General features: G+C 44.4%; 1 long non-coding RNA gene across 1 annotated transcript; it reads right to left on the bottom strand.

Annotated features, from left to right (window-relative positions):
* Positions 1–610: 610 nt before the first annotated feature.
* Positions 611–13,538, bottom strand: LOC130277732 (uncharacterized). The gene is made up of 3 exons (XR_008845554.1): positions 13,453–13,538; positions 13,347–13,374; positions 611–744 (listed from the first exon to the last, which is right to left on the bottom strand). It is a non-coding gene; the product is annotated as an uncharacterized LOC130277732 (long non-coding RNA).
* Between the last annotated feature and the right edge of the window lie 4,266 nt (positions 13,539–17,804).

The raw sequence follows: 17,804 nt of genomic DNA, 5'->3' as shown, positions 1-17,804 counted from the left end.
CCATCAACCTAAGGGAGTTCATCTTTTTTAATGGCATGTTCCATGAACATTTTTTTTTACATCAAAACGCTGATAAATGGCAATGGGGGCTCCAGGAATTTAGCTATCAGGGGGTTAAAATTGGGTTGTCCATATGGGAATACATTTTTAATAACAGTCTATTACTTAAATCAAACAGTACATATAGTATTACGTACACGGAAAATAAAGAGCTTCTATGTTTAGCTACAAATCTGTCAAGCTCTAAGAATATGCCAAAATATGAGCATTTTACCATTCCTTGAAACATTGTATAGCATGGCATAAATAATAAAAAATGTAAATGAAAAGGCAAAGAGAATTGTAATCTCTGACTTAAATCTGGCACTTGACGTGACAAAACCTTTTACTCCGCATAATGTTTACAGTGTAATAAAAAACATCTTCCTAAGACAGGAAATTAAAATTTATTTCACTACAAGAGAAGCGCGGAAAATCAGCTATGCCAAAAACAGAAAAGCAACAAAAAATGGCATTGTAACCGGAAAGATTTTCATGATATAAAATAAACACAACAAAAAATAAAAAAAACATATCAAAAGAATATAAACAAATGGTTAAAAGTCCTTGATAAGCTTTGAGCTGATGCCACAAATGAAATTGTTCTTGCATACGCCTTCCCTGGAAAGTTATATAAACTGGCCGTGATATATCAAAGTCTGAATCTCTATCAGATACTTTGGCGCCTGGTTGTATTTTAGAGTTCTGTTAAAAAAAAACAACACTATTTTCTTCCAGAAAAAATGCCACATAAGACTGTGTATGGTATTACAGCTCAGCAACATTCACTTAACGGAAATTGGTCAGCAGTTTTCAGTAGAGCCCTTCATCGGGATTGCATTGTGGGTAGTAATGAGGTTGGTGTGGCTGGGACTGGCCGGTCACAGAACATACAGTGGGTCCTGCAAAATCCTGCAAACCTCTGAAATGCCACAGGGGACTGATGAAATGCCACAAGGGGCTGATATAATGGCACAAGGGAGTGATGAGGTGGCACGAAGAAGTGATGAAATGGCACAAGGGGGAATAAAATGGCACAAGGGGATGATGAAGTGGCACAAAGGGGTCATGAAATGGTGCAAGGGGAGGATCAATGGCACAAGGTGGCGATGAAATGGCACAAGGAGGTGATGAAGTGGCAGAACGAGGTGATGAAGTGGCAGAAGGGGTGATGAAATGGCACAAGGGAATGATCAATGGCACAAGGGGGTGATGAAATGGCAGAAGGGGGTGATGAAATGGCATTAGGGGGTGATCAAATGGCACAAGGGGTGATCAAATGGCACAAGGGGTGATCAAATGGCAAGGAGGTACTACTTCTAAAAGCTGTGACAAAATGTTTGCGGGAGCAGGTGGGATTGGACACACGTTGCGGGAGCAGGCGGGATTGGACACACATGTTGCGTGAGCAGGTGGGTTGGAAACACATGTTGCGTGAGCAGGCAGGATTAGACACACATGTTGCGTGAGCAGCTGGGATTGGACACACATGTTGCGGGAGCAGGCAGGATTAGGCACACATGTTGCGGAAGCAGGCGGGATTGGACACACATGTTGCGGGAGCAGGCAGGATTAGACACATGTTGCGGAAGCAGGCGGGATTGGACACACATGTTGCGTGAGCAGGCGGGTTGGACATACATGTTGCGTGAGCAGGCGGGTTGTACATACATGTTGCGTGAGTAGGCGGGTTGGATATACATGTTGTGTGAGCAGGCGGGTTGGACACACATGTTGCGTGAGCAGGCGGGTTGAACACACATGTTGCGTGAGCAGGCGGGTTGCACACACATGTTCCGTGAGCAGGCGGGTTGGACACACATGTTGCGGGAGCAGGCAGGATTGGACACACATGTTGCGGGAGCAGGCGGGATTGGATACACATGTTGCGTGAGCAGGCGGGATTGGACACATGTTGCGGGAGCAGGCGGGATTGGACACACATGTTGCGGGAGCAGGCGGGATTAGACACACATGTTGCGGGAGCAGGCAGGATTGGACACACATGTTGCGTGAGCAGGCGGGATTGGACACACATGTTGCGGGAGCAGGCGGGTTGGACATACATGTTGCGTGAGCAGGCGGGTTGGACACACATGTTGCGGGAGCAGGCGGGTTGGACATACATGTTGCGGGAGCAGGCGGGATTGGACACACATGTTGCGGGAGCAGGCAGGTTGGACACACATGTTGCGGGAGCAGGCGGGATTGGACACACATGTTGCGGGAGCAGGCGGGATTGGACACACATGTTGCGGGAGCAGGCGGGATTGGACACACATGTTGCGGGAGCAGGCAGGTTGGACACACATGTTGCGGGAGCAGGAGGGATTGGACACACGTTGCGGGAGCAGGCGGGTTGGACATACATGTTGTGGGAGCAGGCGGGTTTGGACACACATGTTGCGGGAGCAGGCAGGTTGGACACACATGTTGCGGGAGCAGGCGGGATTGGACACATGTTGCGGGAGCAGGCGGGATTGGACACACATGTTGCGGGAGCAGGCGGGAGAGGAACAAACACCTTGTGGGAGCAGGCGGGAGAGGAACAAACACCTTGTGGGAGTATCCATAATGGTCAGAAATCCAGCTGGAGTGGGATTAAGAAAACCGTCTCACGCAGGGCTCTAGTTTTGAGATACTGTATATGATATAAGATATAAGATTGGTGCTGTTTATGGAGGAAAATACCTACATTTTTCTAATGTTTCCTTTGGTCATGTCTATGTCCACCAATAAATAATGCTACCTCTACGGCTTTGGCTCTAGAATCTATTCCCCTTCTTTCACTGAAAAACTATTGGGATAGGTATTTGATGCTACAGGTAAGTAAACAAATTGTATTATCTTCTTCGAATAAACCTGAAGCCCAAAATGAATCAGATTATTCTGCTAAATAAAACTGCAAAAAAATAAAAAATAAAGATTATTGTGATGATGGGCAAAAAAAATTTAGCAGAAGTTTTGAACATTTATGTATTAAATTTTTCAGGTCCATTCTTTGGTGTTGGCTTTCTATCTACATCATATCAAGATGCTGTGACAAAAACAAGATGCTGTGACAGGACATGGGTGCCCCCCGCACCCATGTCCTGTCAATAGCACAGGGGGTGCAAAAAAGTTTCCATCGGCAGGAAAAGCATCTATACGTTAGTTACTTGATAAAATGCTCTGCTTTTTGTGGTGGGCATTGAGCTAGTATTGAGTATAAAGAGGATTGTTGTACAAATCTTTTAAAGCTGTATTATTTTGCTCACATTTTTTTTTGCAATAGTATTAACCCCTTAAGGACCAAGGACGTACTGGTACGTCCTTGGTCCTGCTCCCCTGATATAACGCGGGGTTACACGGTAACCCCGCATCATATCACGGTGGGCCCGGCATCATAGTGAAGCCGGGACCCGCCGCTAATAGCGCGCAGCGCCGATCGCGGCGCCGCGCACTATTAACCCTTTAGCCCCGCGCTCAGAGCTGAGCCGCGCGGCTAAAACCGGAAGTGAAAGCTGCTGGTTAACTCAGTGGGCTGTTCGGGATAGCCGCGGCGAAATCGCGGCATCCCGAACAGCTTACAGAACAGCGGGAGGGCCCCTGCCTGCCTCCTCGCTGTCCGATCGCCGAATGACTGCTCAGTGCCTGAGATCCAGGCAGAATCGTCGATCACTGGTTTCTTATGAGAAACCAGTGATCAATGATAAAGATCAGTGTGTGCAGTGTTATAGGTCCCTGTGGGATAACAATGATCAGTGTGTGCAGTGTTATAGGTCCCTAAGGGAGCTATAACATTGCAAAAAAAAGTGGAAAAAAAAAGTGAATGAATATCATTTAACCCCTCCCCTATTAAAAGTTTGAATCACCCCCCTTTTCCCATAAAAAAAAAAAAAACACAGTGTAAATAAAAATAAACATATGTGTTATCATCGCGTGCGGAAATGTCAGAATTATAAAAATATATCATTAATTAAACCGCTCGGTCAATGGCGCACGCGCAAAAAAATTCCAAAGTCCAAAATAGTGCATTTTTGGTCACTTTTTATATCAATAAGTCCTATCAATGCAAAAATGGTATCGTTAAAAACTTTAGATCACGGCGCAAAAAATGAGCCCTCATACCGCCCCATACACGGAAAAATAAAAAAGTTATAGGGGTCAGAAGATGACCATTTTAAACGTATTAATTTTCCTGCATACAGAATAAAGAAAAGGTGTCATTTTTACCGAAAAATGTACTACGTAGAAACGGAAGCCCCCAAAAGTTACAAAACTGCATTTTTTTTTCAATTTTGTTGCACAATGATGATTTTTTTTCCGTTTCACCGTAGATTTTTGGGCAAAATGACTGACGTCATTACAAAGTAGAATTGATGGCGCAAAAAATAAGCCATCATATGGATTTTTAGGTGCAAAATTGAAAGAGTTATGATTTTTTAAAGGCATGGAGCAAAAAACGAAAATGCAAAAATGGAAAACCCCCGGTCCTTAAGGGGTTAATAAAAGAAAAACTTCCTACAGCCCATATGAATATCTATATGTATCCACAGCTACAAACTACATAAAAACCCTATATATAGTATACTCCTCTTCATGTATCTCTTTGTTGTTGAACCTACCAAAATGATAAAATGCTTTTGACACAATATAGTGAAGTCTCCTGGAAGCTTGTCTCTACAAAATACTGTTATTCCAATAAAAAAGGTATTCCAAGATTCTGCAACATTCCATGACAAAGCAATTTAGATATTTAACATTTAAATTTATAAAAATATATTAACCCCACCAGGACCAAGGGCATACAGATACACCTTGGTGTCCTGGGACTTAAGGACCAAGGGCGTTCCTGTACGCCTGTTGGAAGTCCGGTCCGCGCCGCTTGCCAGGCGGGGACAGGACCGGGATGCCTGCTGAAATCATTCAGCAGGCACCCTGTGCAACCCCCTGGGGGGTTCCAGGGACCCCCCCATGTCGCCGGTCAATTCATACTGGCGATTTGCGGCGATTCCGGGTTAATTGGGTCTCCGGTGACCTGGGAAAATAGGGTGAATGGGGCTGTCTGAGACAGCCCCATTCACCCTTTCCCAGCAGGAGTGAGGTGGCATGGGTACGACCAACCAATCACTACCCTGCTGGGCAGTGATAGGGGCGGTGATCGGGGCCGGCGGGGGTCTCCTACCTTTGCCCGGCCCAGTGGGGGTCACCTCAGGAGCAGGGGCAGTGGACAGGAGCAGCAGGAGCGGTGGCAGCAGCGGCGGTGGTCCCAGCAGTGCAGGCGGCAGGATACAGCAGGAGGTGAAGCTTATTAACAACTCTCAGCATGCACAGCCAAAGGGCATGCTGAGAGTTGTAGTTTTGCAACAGCTGGAGGCACACTGCTACAACTCCCAGCATGCCCTTTGGCTGTCAATGCATGCTGAGAGTTGCAGTTTTGCAACAGCTCAAGGCACACTGGTTGCGAAACTGGTTGTCCTAACTCAGTGTTTCACAACCAGTATGCCTCCAGCTGCTGCATAACTACAACTCCCAGCATGCACTGAGAGACCGTACATGTTGGGAGTTCTAGTGTTGCAACAGCTGAAGGCACATTGGTTGCAAAACACTGAGTAAAGTAACAAACTCTCAGTGTTTCACAACCAATGTGCCTCCAGCTGTTGCATAACTACTACTCCCAGCATGTATGGTCTGTCAGTGCATGCTGGGAGTTGCAGTTTTGCAACAGCTGAAGGTCTAGCAACCCCATCTCATGTGAATGTGCAGGGTATATTTACACGGGCGGGGGTTTACAGGCAGTTTTCTGCTACAAGTTTTAGATGTAGCAAATGTTCCGTTGCAGCTCAAACTCCCAGCGAGAAGCTTACTTAAAACCCCCACCCGTGTGAATGTACCCTAAAAACACTACACTACACTACACCTACACAAAATAAAAAGTAAAACACTACATATACACACCCTTACACAATCCCCCCCCCCCCCAATAAAAATAAAAAACGTCTTGTACAGCACTGTTTCCAAAACGGAGCCTCCAGCTGTTGAAGAACAACAACTCCCAGTATTGCCGGACAACCACTGACCGTCAAAGCATGCTGGGAGTTTTGCAACAGCTGGAGAGTCGAGGCACTCTGTTTGGGAAACACTGCCATACGGTATTTTGGTGGCAGATGCAAATCTCCAATTTAGGCCTCAAATGCACATGGCGCTCTCTCGCTTTGGAGCCCTGTCTTATTGGTGTCACAAATGGGGTATTTTCGTACTCAGGAGAAATTGCATTACAAATATTGGGGGGCTTTTTCTCCTTTTACCCCTTATGATAAGGTAAAGTTAGGGTCTACACCAGAATGTTAGTGTACATTTTCTTTTTTTTACACTAACATGCTGGTGTTGCCCCATACTTGAAATTTTCAAAAGCGGTGAAAGGAAAAAAAAAGACTCCCAAAATTTGTAACACAATTTCTCGTGAGTACGGAAATACCCCATATGTAGACATAAAGTGCTCTGCGGGCGCACAACATGGCTCAGGAGTGAAAGCCACCATGTACATTTGAGGTCCAAATTGGTGATTTGCACAGGGGTGGCTGATTTTACACTGGTTCTGACATAAACACAAAACAATAAATACCCACATGTTACCCCATTTTGGAAACTACACCCCTCACGGAACGTAACAAGGGGTATAGTGAGCCTTAACACCCCACAGATGTGTTGGATGTGAAAAAAAAAAGGGAAAATAGGAAAAAAGCCCCAAAATTTGTAGTCCCATTTCTTCTGAATATGGAAATACCCCATACATGGATGTAAAGTGCTCTGCAGGCGAACTACAATGCTCAGAAGAGAAGGAGCGCCATTGAGCTTTTGGAGAGAGAATTTGGTTGAAATAGAAGTCTGGGGCCATGTGCGTTTACAAAGCCCCCGTGGTGCCAGAGCAATGGACCCCTCCCACATGTTACCCCATTTTGGAAACTGCACCCCTCACAGAATTTAATAAGGGGTGCAGTGAGCATTTACACCCCACAGGTGTCTGACAGTTTTTTGCAACAGTGGTCCGTGAAAATGAAAACTGTAATTTTTCATTTTCACAGCCCACTGTTCCAAAGATCTGTCAAACGTCAGTGGGGTGTAAATGCTCACTGCACCCCTTATAAAATTACATTCCTTGAGGGGTGTAATTTCCAAAATAGTATGCCATGTTGTTTTTTTTTTTTTAGTTTTTTTTTGCAGTTCTGGCACCATAGGGGCTTCCTAAATGTGACATGCCCCCAAAAAACCATTTCAGAAAAACTCACTCTCCAAAATCCCATTGTTGCTCCTTCCCTTCTGAGCCCTCTACTGAGCCCGCAGATGACTTTACAAACACATGAGGTATTTCCTTACTCGAGAGAAATTGGGTTCAAAATTTTGGTGGGATTTCTCTCCTTTTACCCCTTGTAAAAATGCAAAAACTTGGTCTACAGGAACATGCGAGTGTAAAAAATGAAGATTTTGAATTTTCTCCTTCCCTTTGCTGCTATTCCTGTGAAACACCTAAAGGGTTAACACACTTTCCGAATGTCATTTTGAATACTTTGAGGGGTGCAGTTTTTATAATGGGGTAATTTATGGGGTATTTCTAATATGAAGGCCCTTCAAATCCACTTCAAAACTGAACTGAAATTATCCTGCAATAAATTTAGGAATTGTCGCCCCTACAAAGGGGCGACAATTCCTAAATTTATTGCAGGATAATTTTATGGGCCAGTTTGTGGAGGACCCAACAAGAAGTGATGCCTTGTTGGATCTGATCATTTCCAACAACGCAGAGCTGGTTGGTAATGTGACTGTGAGGGAAAACCTTGGGAATAGCGACCACAATATAGTTACTTTTGACTTAAAATGTAGAAAACAAAGACAGGCGGGGAAGGCAAAAACATATAACTTTAAAAAGGCAAATTTCCCTGGGCTGAGATCTGCACTACAGGACATAGACTGGGGGGAGGTGTTCTCAAATACTGATACAGAAGGTAAATGGGACATCTTTAAATCAACTCTAAATAACTATACAGCTAAATATATACCAAAGGGGAACAAATATAAACGATTAAAATTAAATCCTACATGGCTGACACATGATGTTAAAAGAGCAATAAACAACAAAAAAATAGCCTTCAAAAAATACAAATCTGATGGGTCAGCTATAACATTTAAACAGTACAAGGAGCTTAATAAAATCTGTAAAAATGTAATAAAAACAGCAAAAATTCAAAATGAGAGACAGGTGGCCAAAGAAAGCAAAACTAATCCTAAATATTTTTTTAGACATATAAATGCAAAAAAAAACAAGGACAGAGCATGTAGGACCCCTTAATAATGATAATGGGGAGGTTGTCACAGGCGATCAAGAGAAGGCGGAGCTACTGAATGGGTTCTTTAGTTCTGTATACACTATGGAAGAAGGAGCTGACATTGGCCAGGTCAGTGCTGGTAACACATCATGTAATGTACTGAACTGGCTTAATGTAGAGATGGTACAAGGTAAGTTAAGTGATATAAATGTAAGCAAATCCCCAGGACCGGATGGACTACACCCAAGAGTTCTTAGAGAGGTAAGTTCAGTAATATCTGTACCCCTGTTCATGATATTTAGAGATTCTCTGGTGTCTGGTATTGTGCCAAGGGACTGGCGCAAGGCGAATGTGGTGCCAATCTTCAAAAAGGGCTCTAGGTCTTCCCCAGGAAACTATAGACCGGTAAGTTTAACGTGCATTGTGGGTAAATTGTTTGAAGGACTTATAAGGGATTACATACAGGAATACATAGGGGATAATTGTATTATAAGTGATAACCAGCATGGGTTTACTAAGGATAGAAGTTGTCAAACCAATCTAATTTGCTTTTATGAAGAGGTGAGTAGAAGCCTTGACAGAGGAATGGCTGTGGATATAGTGTTTCTGGATTTTGCTAAAGCATTTGATACTGTCCCTCATAGACATCTGACAGGTAAGTTAAGGTCTTTGGGTTTGGAAATTTTAGTTTGTAACTGGATTGAACACTGGCTCATGGATCGTACCCAGAGAGTGGTGGTCAATGATTCGTACTCTGATTGGTCCCCGGTTATTAGTGGTGTACCCCAAGGTTCTGTACTGGGCCCGCTGTTGTTTAATTTATTTATTAATGATATAGAGGATGGCATTAACAGCTCTGTTTCTATCTTTGCAGATGACACCAAGCTTTGTAGCACAGTACAGACTATAGAGGATGTGCATAAGTTACAAGATGACTTGGATAGACTAAGTGTCTGGGCATCCACTTGGCAAATGAGGTTCAATGTGGATAAATGTAAAGTTATGCATCTGGGTACTAATAACCTACATGCATCGTATGTCTTAGGGGGGATTAAACTGGCAGAGTCACTGGTAGAGAAGGATCTGGGTGTACTTGTAGATCACAGACTACAGAATAGCATGCAATGTCAGGCTGCTGCTTCCAAAGCCGGCAGGATATTGTCATGTATCAAAAGAGGCATGGACTCAAGGGACAGGGACATAATACTCCCCCTTTATAAATCATTGGTACGGCCTCACCTGGAATATGCTGTTCAGTTTTGGGCACCTGTCCATAAAAGGGACACTGCGGAGTTGGAAAGGGTGCAGAGACGCGTGACTAAACTAATATGGGGCATGGAACATCTTAGCTATGAGGAGCGATTAAAGGAGTTACAATTGTTTAGTCTTGAGAAGAGACGTTTAAGGGGGGATATGATAAACGTATATAAGTATATTAATGGCCCATACAAAAAATATGGAGAAAAACTGTTCCAGGTTAAACCCCCCCAAAGGACGAGGGGGCACTCCCTCCGTCTGGAGAAGAAAAAGTTTAGTCTCAAGGGGCGACACGCCTTCTTTACCATGAGAACTGTGAACTTATGGAACAGTCTACCTCAGGAACTGGTCACAGCAGGAACAATTAACAGCTTTAAAACAGGATTAGATACATTCCTGGAACAAAATAAGATTAATGCTTATGAAGAAATATAAAATCTCATCCCTTCCCCAATATCGCGCCACACCCCTACCCCTTAATTCCCTGGTTGAACTTGATGGACATATGTCTTTTTTCGACCGTACTAACTATGTAACTATGTAACTATGGTCCCTAAAAAATTCAGATTTAGAAAATGTTGTGAAAAATTGGAAAATTGCTGCTGAACTTTGAAGCCCTCTGATGTCTTCCGAAAGTAAAAACATGGCAACTTTATGATGCAAACATAAAGTAGACATATTGTATATGTGAATCAATGTATAATTTATTTGGTATGGATATTTTCCTTACAAGCAGAGAGCTTCAAATAAAAAAAAAAAATGAAAAATGTTCAAATTTTTCATGAAATGTTGGAATTTTTCACCAAGAAATGATGCAAATATCGACAAAAATTTACCACTTTGTTAAAGTAGAATATGTCACGAAAAAAAATTCTCGGAATCAAATTCATAAGTAAAAGCATCCCAGAGTTATTCATGCTTAAAGTGAAAGTGGTCAGATGTGCAAAAAATGTTCTGGTCCTTAACCCCTTAAGGACTCAGGGTTTTTCCGTTTTTGCACTTTGGTTTTTTCCTCCTTACCTTTTAAAAATCATAACTCTTTCAATTTTCCACCTAAAAATCCATATTATGGCTTATTCTACTTTGCAGTGACATTAGTCATTTTACCCACAAATGCACGGCGAAATGGAAAAAAAAAATCATTTTGGGACAAAATCGAAGAAAAAACGCCATTTTGTAACTTTTGGGGGCTTCCGTTTCTACGCAGTGCATATTTCGGTAAAAATGACACCTTATCATTATTCTGTAGGTCCAAACGGTTAAAATGATACCCTACTTATATAGGTTTGATTTTGTCGCACTTCTGGAAAAAATCATAACTACATGCAGGAAAATTTATACGTTTAAAAATGTCATCTTCTGACCCCTATAACTTTTTTATTTTTCCATGTACAGGGCGGTATGAGGACTCATTTTTTGCACCGTGATCTGAAGTTTTTATCGGTATGATTTTTGTTTTGATCGGACTTTTTGATCACTTTTTATTCATTTTTTAATGGTATAAAAAGTGACCAAAATACGCTTTTTTGGACTTTGGAATTGTTTTGCGCGTACGCCATTGACCGTGCAGTTTAATTAATTATATATTTTTATAGTTTGGACATTTACGCACGCGGCGATACCACATATGTTTATTTATTTATTTTTTTACACTGTTTTATTTTTTTTATGGGAAAAGGGGGGTGATTCAAACTTTTATTAGGGAAGGGGTTAAATGACCTTTATTAACACTTTTTTTTTACATTTTTTTTGCAGTGTTATAGGTCCCATAGGGACCTATAACATTGCACACACTGATCTTCTACACAGATCACAGGCGTGTATTAACACGCCTGTGATCAGTGTTATCGGCGCTTGACTGCTCCTGCCTGGATCTCAAGCACGGAGCAGTCATTCGCCGATCGGACACCGAGGAGGCAGGTAAGGGCCCTCCCGGTGTCCTGCAAGCTGTTCGGGACGCCGCGACGGTCCCGAACAGCCCGACTGAGCAGCCGGTTCACTTTCACTTTCACTTTAGAAGCGGCGGTCAGCTTTGACCGCCGCTTCTAAAGGGTTAATACCGCGCATCGCCGCGATCGGCGATGTGTGGTATTAGCCGCGGGTCCCGGCCGTTGATGAGCGCCAGGACCGACGCGATATGATCCGGGATCGCGGCGCGATCCCGCTTCATATCGCGGGAGCCGGCGCAGGACGTAAATATACGTCCTGCGTCGTTAAGGGGTTAAAGGGGTACTCCCGTGGAAAACTTTTTTTTTAAATCAACTGGTGCCAGAAAGTTAAACAGATTTGTAAATTACTTCTATTAAAAAATCTTAATCCTTTCAGTACTTTTTAGCTGATGAATACTACAGAGGAAATTATTTTCTTTTTGGAACACAGAGCTCTCTGCTGACATCATGACTACAGTGCTCTCTGCTGACATCTCTGTCCATTTTAGGAACTGTCCAGAGCAGCATATGTTTGCTATGGGGATTTTCTCCTACTCTGGACAGTTCTTAAAATTGTCAGAGATGTCAGCAGAGAGCACTGTGGCCATGATGTCAGCAGAGAGCTCTGTGTTCCATAAAGAAAAGAATTTCCTCTGTAGTAGTCAGCAGCTAATAAGTACTCGAAGGATTAAGACTTTTTTAATAGAAGTAATTTACAAATCTGTTTAACTTTCTGGTTTAGATCTGTTTGGATTGAACTGACACTATACATACAATTACACCTTTAACCCTTTCCTGAATAATCACATGCATGTGCGTGATTCATGCTGTTGGGGAATACGGAGTTGTCTCAGCTGAGCCTGCCCCATAGGCAGTAAGTGCCAGCTGTATCATACAGCTGACACTCACCAGCAATTTTTGGGATCAAACTTTAGTCTGTTACCATCTTGTTATGTTTCAAGAGCTCAGAGCTGTTATCAGTACCCCTGTAATGCAGTCATGAAGTGCCGTTTGTTTGCCATGGCAGCAGGAGACCTTCTATAGGCCTCCACACATGCCATGGCAGAACACCATGCTGTACACGATCACCCATTTAACCACTCAATAGTCCAATATGGTACCAATAAAAAATATGTCAGGGCACAAACAAAATTAAAAACGTTATATGACTGAGAATATGATCATTTAACGCATTTTTAGTTCTTTAACCCATTAATGATGCAGCGATTTTTCTTTTTAGTTGTTTCATTATTTTCTCCTCACCATTTAAAATCCATCTTTTACTTTTCCATCTACAAATATTAACCCTTTTTTTTACATACAGGGATGTATGAGGGATAATTTTTTGTGCAGTCAGATACACAGAGGCTTATTCACATTCAACATTTTTTTTAGGGGACTGTTGCATGCAATATTTTGATTGACTACAGCGGGTTAAATTAGCATTTAACAAATCTCCATTTTTCTCACTAAATATAGTTACAAAGATGCAACAGTCGACATGAAAGATGCGGGTGAAGGATATTAACCTCTTCGCGAGGAAATTGGCCCTCCACAAGTGGCATTTAGGACATGAGAATCCTCTCAGTGAAGAGAGAAGAAGAGATTCAGCCACGGTTGAGACCTTGTATGATCTCTTATGTGAGAACGAAGGAAAAGAGGTGTCGGTAAATGCACCCTTTACAAATTTGAGACAGAGATCAGTGATGACTCCATCTCTGGCACAATATCCCAACATTTCCACGTTCGTTAACTTAGTGACCAATGATATCCAGTGCATTAGACCACAGAGTAGACGCATTCATTCCAACCTTACCATTGAAGAACAGGAAGCCCTGCAGAACCTGCAAAGGAATGACAATCTGATTATTAAATCATCGGATAAGGGCGGTAATGCTGTGTTGCTAGATAGAGAGACCTACGAGGATATGGTCCATCGTCTTCGTGACATAAAATTTTACCCAGTGATCCGACACAATTATACCTTTCGGACCTGAAGTCCTTGCTCGATAGAGCCAGAGCTGAGCATCTGATCACTGAAAAGGAGATGAAATACATTTTTAATCCTCATCCTGTGATCTTTCCTCCTTTTAAGCCCTCCCTAAAACCCATAAACCAATTAATCCAGTAAAAGGTATCACAGCAGTTAGTACTTTCTTAACTACACGTAGTACTCACTTTCAGAGGCATAATGATTTTGTCACTTCACTTCTAGATTTTGTACTCACTCACAACTTTTTTCTCTTTGGGGGTACCCTCTACCGTCAGGTGAAGGGTACCGCCATGGGGACCACGTGTGCACCTTCTTTTGCTAACCTTTTTTTGGGGTGGTGGGAACGCACTATTGTTTTTGGGGAACTTCACCAACACTACACTGAGCACATTTTATTTTGGGGGAGGTATATTGATGATATTTTGATTTTTTGGGATGGGGACATCACTTTGTTTAGGGAATTTGTAAGCAAACTCAATGAGAACAACATTGGAATGAGGTTCACCTCGGAGGAGGGTGGCAAAAGTATAAATTTTTTGGACATTACGATATCCATTGATGACAATTGGAAGATCCAGACTAACATATATAGGAAGCCCACCTCTACCAACAGTTTCCTTCAGTGGAATAGCTGGCATCCGGGACCTCTTAAGCGGAGTATACCGTATGGCCAGTACTTACGAGCAAAAAGGAACTGCTCACGAGAGATAGACTTTCAGGCTGAGAGTAGGAACCTCATGCAACGGTTCGTTGATAGGGGTTATCCCAAGAAACATATGCGACGAGCATATAATAGAGTCAGAGCTCTGGATAGGACTGAACTGTTAAACTCACAGAAGAATGCTGATCGGACAGAAAAAGTCATAAGATGCATTGGCACCTTTGATGGCTACGCCTCACGTGTAACAGAGATACTCAATCGGCACTGGCCTGTACTAAGGCTCGATGCCGACCTACAAGAGGTCATGGCAGTAGACCTAGTATTACGTATAGGAGAGGGGCCAACATCAAGGATATATTAGTACACAGTCACCACAAAAAAGAGACAACAACAGGTCAAACCTGGCCACCGAGTCCGCCCCCCGATTCATACCCATGTGGCCATTGTACCATGTGCAGATATATGCCCAGGATTAAGAAATTTAGCAATCCAAGCGATGGTAGAGAATATGATTAGTGTTGAGCGGCATAGGCCATATTCGAATTCGCGAATATTCGCATATTCGTTGTATTCTCGTTTTATTTTCGCATATGTGAAACTTCACGTATGCGAAAATTTACATATGTGAAAATTAGCATATACAAAATTAGCATATGCCAAAATTCGCATATGCGAAAATTAGCATATGCGCATTTTCGTATGTGCGAATTTTCGCACGCCAGTCTCACACAGTAGTATTAGAGCCTTCTTTACACCACACAAGCTGGAAGCAGAGAGGGGTGATCACTGTGATGTGTACTGTGAAGAAAAAAAAAAAAAAAAAACGAATATTCGTAATTACGTAAAAACGATATTCGCAAATAATATTCGAATTGCGAATATTCGCGAGCAACACTAAATATGATGTAAGGCAGTTTTTAAATTGCAGTAGCCGCAATGTTGTCTATGTAGCCACGTGTACTTACCCCATGTTATATGTAGGGAAAACCACACAAGAGCTAAGAAAAAGAGTCGGCAAACACATAAGTACAATTAGGACGGGGGCTGATACCCCATTAGCCCGCCACATCAGGCTGAGACATGCGAACAAACCTGACATAGTGAAATTTTAGGGCCTTCGCCAACTTACGTTGGGCCCACGCAAGGGGAACATAGACAGATTATTGTTACAAGAGGAGGCGAGATGGATTTATCGCCTCAATACTAAGAACCCACGTGGTCTAAATGAGGACTTTACATATACTGCGTTCCTTGAGTGATAATGTATTACACTGTATTATTTAGGAACCCCATCTGATGGATGCTTCCAGATGCCCCAGCAATGCTGGTTAACCTTAATGGATATAATTCTCTTTTAGTTAAATAAACCTCATGACATTGATAATAATGTAGTTACTTACCTGGGGGTGGCTGTCCATGTGGTGGGGTGGCGGGTTGGAGTGAGGTGTCGTGGTTGGTACATGGTTGGCTGCGCCTATACCTGTAGAGACAATATCACCTACTGGCTATTGTTACGCCGAGCGCTCCGGGTTCCCGCTCCTCCCCGGAGCGCTCGCTTCACCTCCTCCGCTGCAGCGCCCCGGTCACGTCCTCTGACCCGGGGCGCTGCGATCCTGCTGCTAGCCGGGATGCGATTCGCGATGCGGGTAGCGCCCGCTCGCGATGCGCACCCCGGCTCTCCTACCTGACTCGCTCCCCGTCTGTTCTGTCCCGGCGCGCGCGGCCCCGCTCCCTAGGGCGCGCGCGCGCCGGGTCTCTGCGATTTAAAGGGCCACTGCGCCGCTGATTGGCGCAGTGGTTCCAATTAGAGTTATCACCTGTGCACTCCCTATATTACCTCACTTCCCTTGCACTCCCTTGCCGGATCTTGTTGCCTTAGTGCCAGTGAAAGCGTTCCCTGTGTGTCCCTTGCCAGTGTTTCCAGACCTTCTGCCGTTGCCCCTGACTACGATCCTTGCTGCCTGCCCCGACCTTCTGCTACGTCCGACCTTGCTTCTGCCTACTCCCTTGTACCGCGCCTATCTTCAGCAGCCAGAGAGGTGAGCCGTTGCTAGTGGATACGACCTGGTCACTACCGCCGCAGCAAGACCATCCCGCTTTGCGGCGGGCTCTGGTGAAAACCAGTAGTGGCTTAGAACCGGTCCACTAGCACGGTCCACGCCAATCCCTCTCTGGCACAGAGGGTCCACTACCTGCCAGCCGGCATCGTGACAGTAGATCCGGCCATGGATCCCGCTGAAGTTCCTCTGCCAGTTGTCGCTGACCTCACCACGGTGGTCGCCCAGCAGTCACAACAGATTGCGCAACAAGGCCAACAGCTGTCTCAACTGACCGTTATGCTACAACAGTTGCTACCACAGCTTCAGCAGTCATCTCCTCCGCCAGCTCCTGCACCTCCTCCGCAGCGAGTGGCCGCTCCTGGGATACGCTTATCCTTGCCGGATAAGTTTGATGGGGACTCTAAGTTTTGCCGTGGCTTCCTTTCCCAATGTTCCCTGCATCTGGAGATGATGTCGGACCTGTTTCCCACTGAAAGGTCTAAGGTGGCTTTCGTAGTCAGTCTTCTGTCCGGAAAAGCCCTGTCATGGGCCACACCGCTCTGGGACCGCAATGACCCCGTCACTGCCTCAGTACACTCCTTCTTCTCGGAAATCCGAAGTGTCTTTGAGGAACCTGCCCGAGCCTCTTCTGCTGAGACTGCCCTGTTGAACCTGGTCCAGGGTAATTCTTCCGTTGGCGAGTATGCCGTACAATTCCGTACACTTGCTTCAGAATTGTCCTGGAATAATGAGGCCCTCTGCGCGACCTTCAAAAAAGGCCTATCCAGCAACATTAAAGATGTTCTGGCCGCACGAGAAATTCCTGCTAATCTACATGAACTTATTCACCTAGCCACTCGCATTGACATGCGTTTTTCTGAAAGGCGTCAGGAACTCCGCCAAGATATGGACTCTGTTCGCACGAGGCGTTTCGTCTCCTCGGCTCCTCTCTCCTCTGGTCCCCTGCAATCTGTTCCTGTGCCTCCCGCCGTGGAGGCTATGCAGGTCGACCGGTCTCGCCTGACACCTCAAGAGAGGACACGACGCCGTATGGAGAACCTCTGCCTGTACTGTGCTAGTACCGAACACTTCCTGAGGGATTGTCCTATCCGTCCTCCCCGCCTGGAAAGACGTACGCTGACTCCGCACAAAGATGAGACAGTCCTTGATGTCTACTCTGCTTCTCCACGTCTTACTGTGCCTGTGCGGATGTCTGCTTCTGCCTTCTCCTTCTCTACAGTGGCCTTCTTGGACTCTGGTTCTGCAGGAAATTTTATTTTGGCCTCTCTCGTCAACAGGTTCAACATCCCAGTGACCAGTCTCGCCAGACCCCTCTACATCAATTGTGTAAATAATGAAAGATTGGACTGTACCATACGTTTCCGCACGGAGCCCCTTCTTATGAGCATCGGATCTCATCATGAGAGGATTGAACTTTTGGTCCTCCCCAATTGCACCTCGGAGATTCTCCTTGGACTTCCCTGGCTTCAACTTCATTCCCCAACCCTGGATTGGTCCACTGGGGAGATCAAGAGTTGGGGGTCCTCTTGTTCCAAGAACTGTCTAAAACCGCTTCCCAGT

The sequence above is a fragment of the Hyla sarda genome, chromosome 6 (genome assembly GCF_029499605.1).
Source record: "Hyla sarda isolate aHylSar1 chromosome 6, aHylSar1.hap1, whole genome shotgun sequence".
NCBI classification, from domain to species: Eukaryota; Metazoa; Chordata; class Amphibia; order Anura; family Hylidae; genus Hyla; species Hyla sarda.
This window is presented reverse-complemented; position numbering and strand designations above follow the sequence as displayed.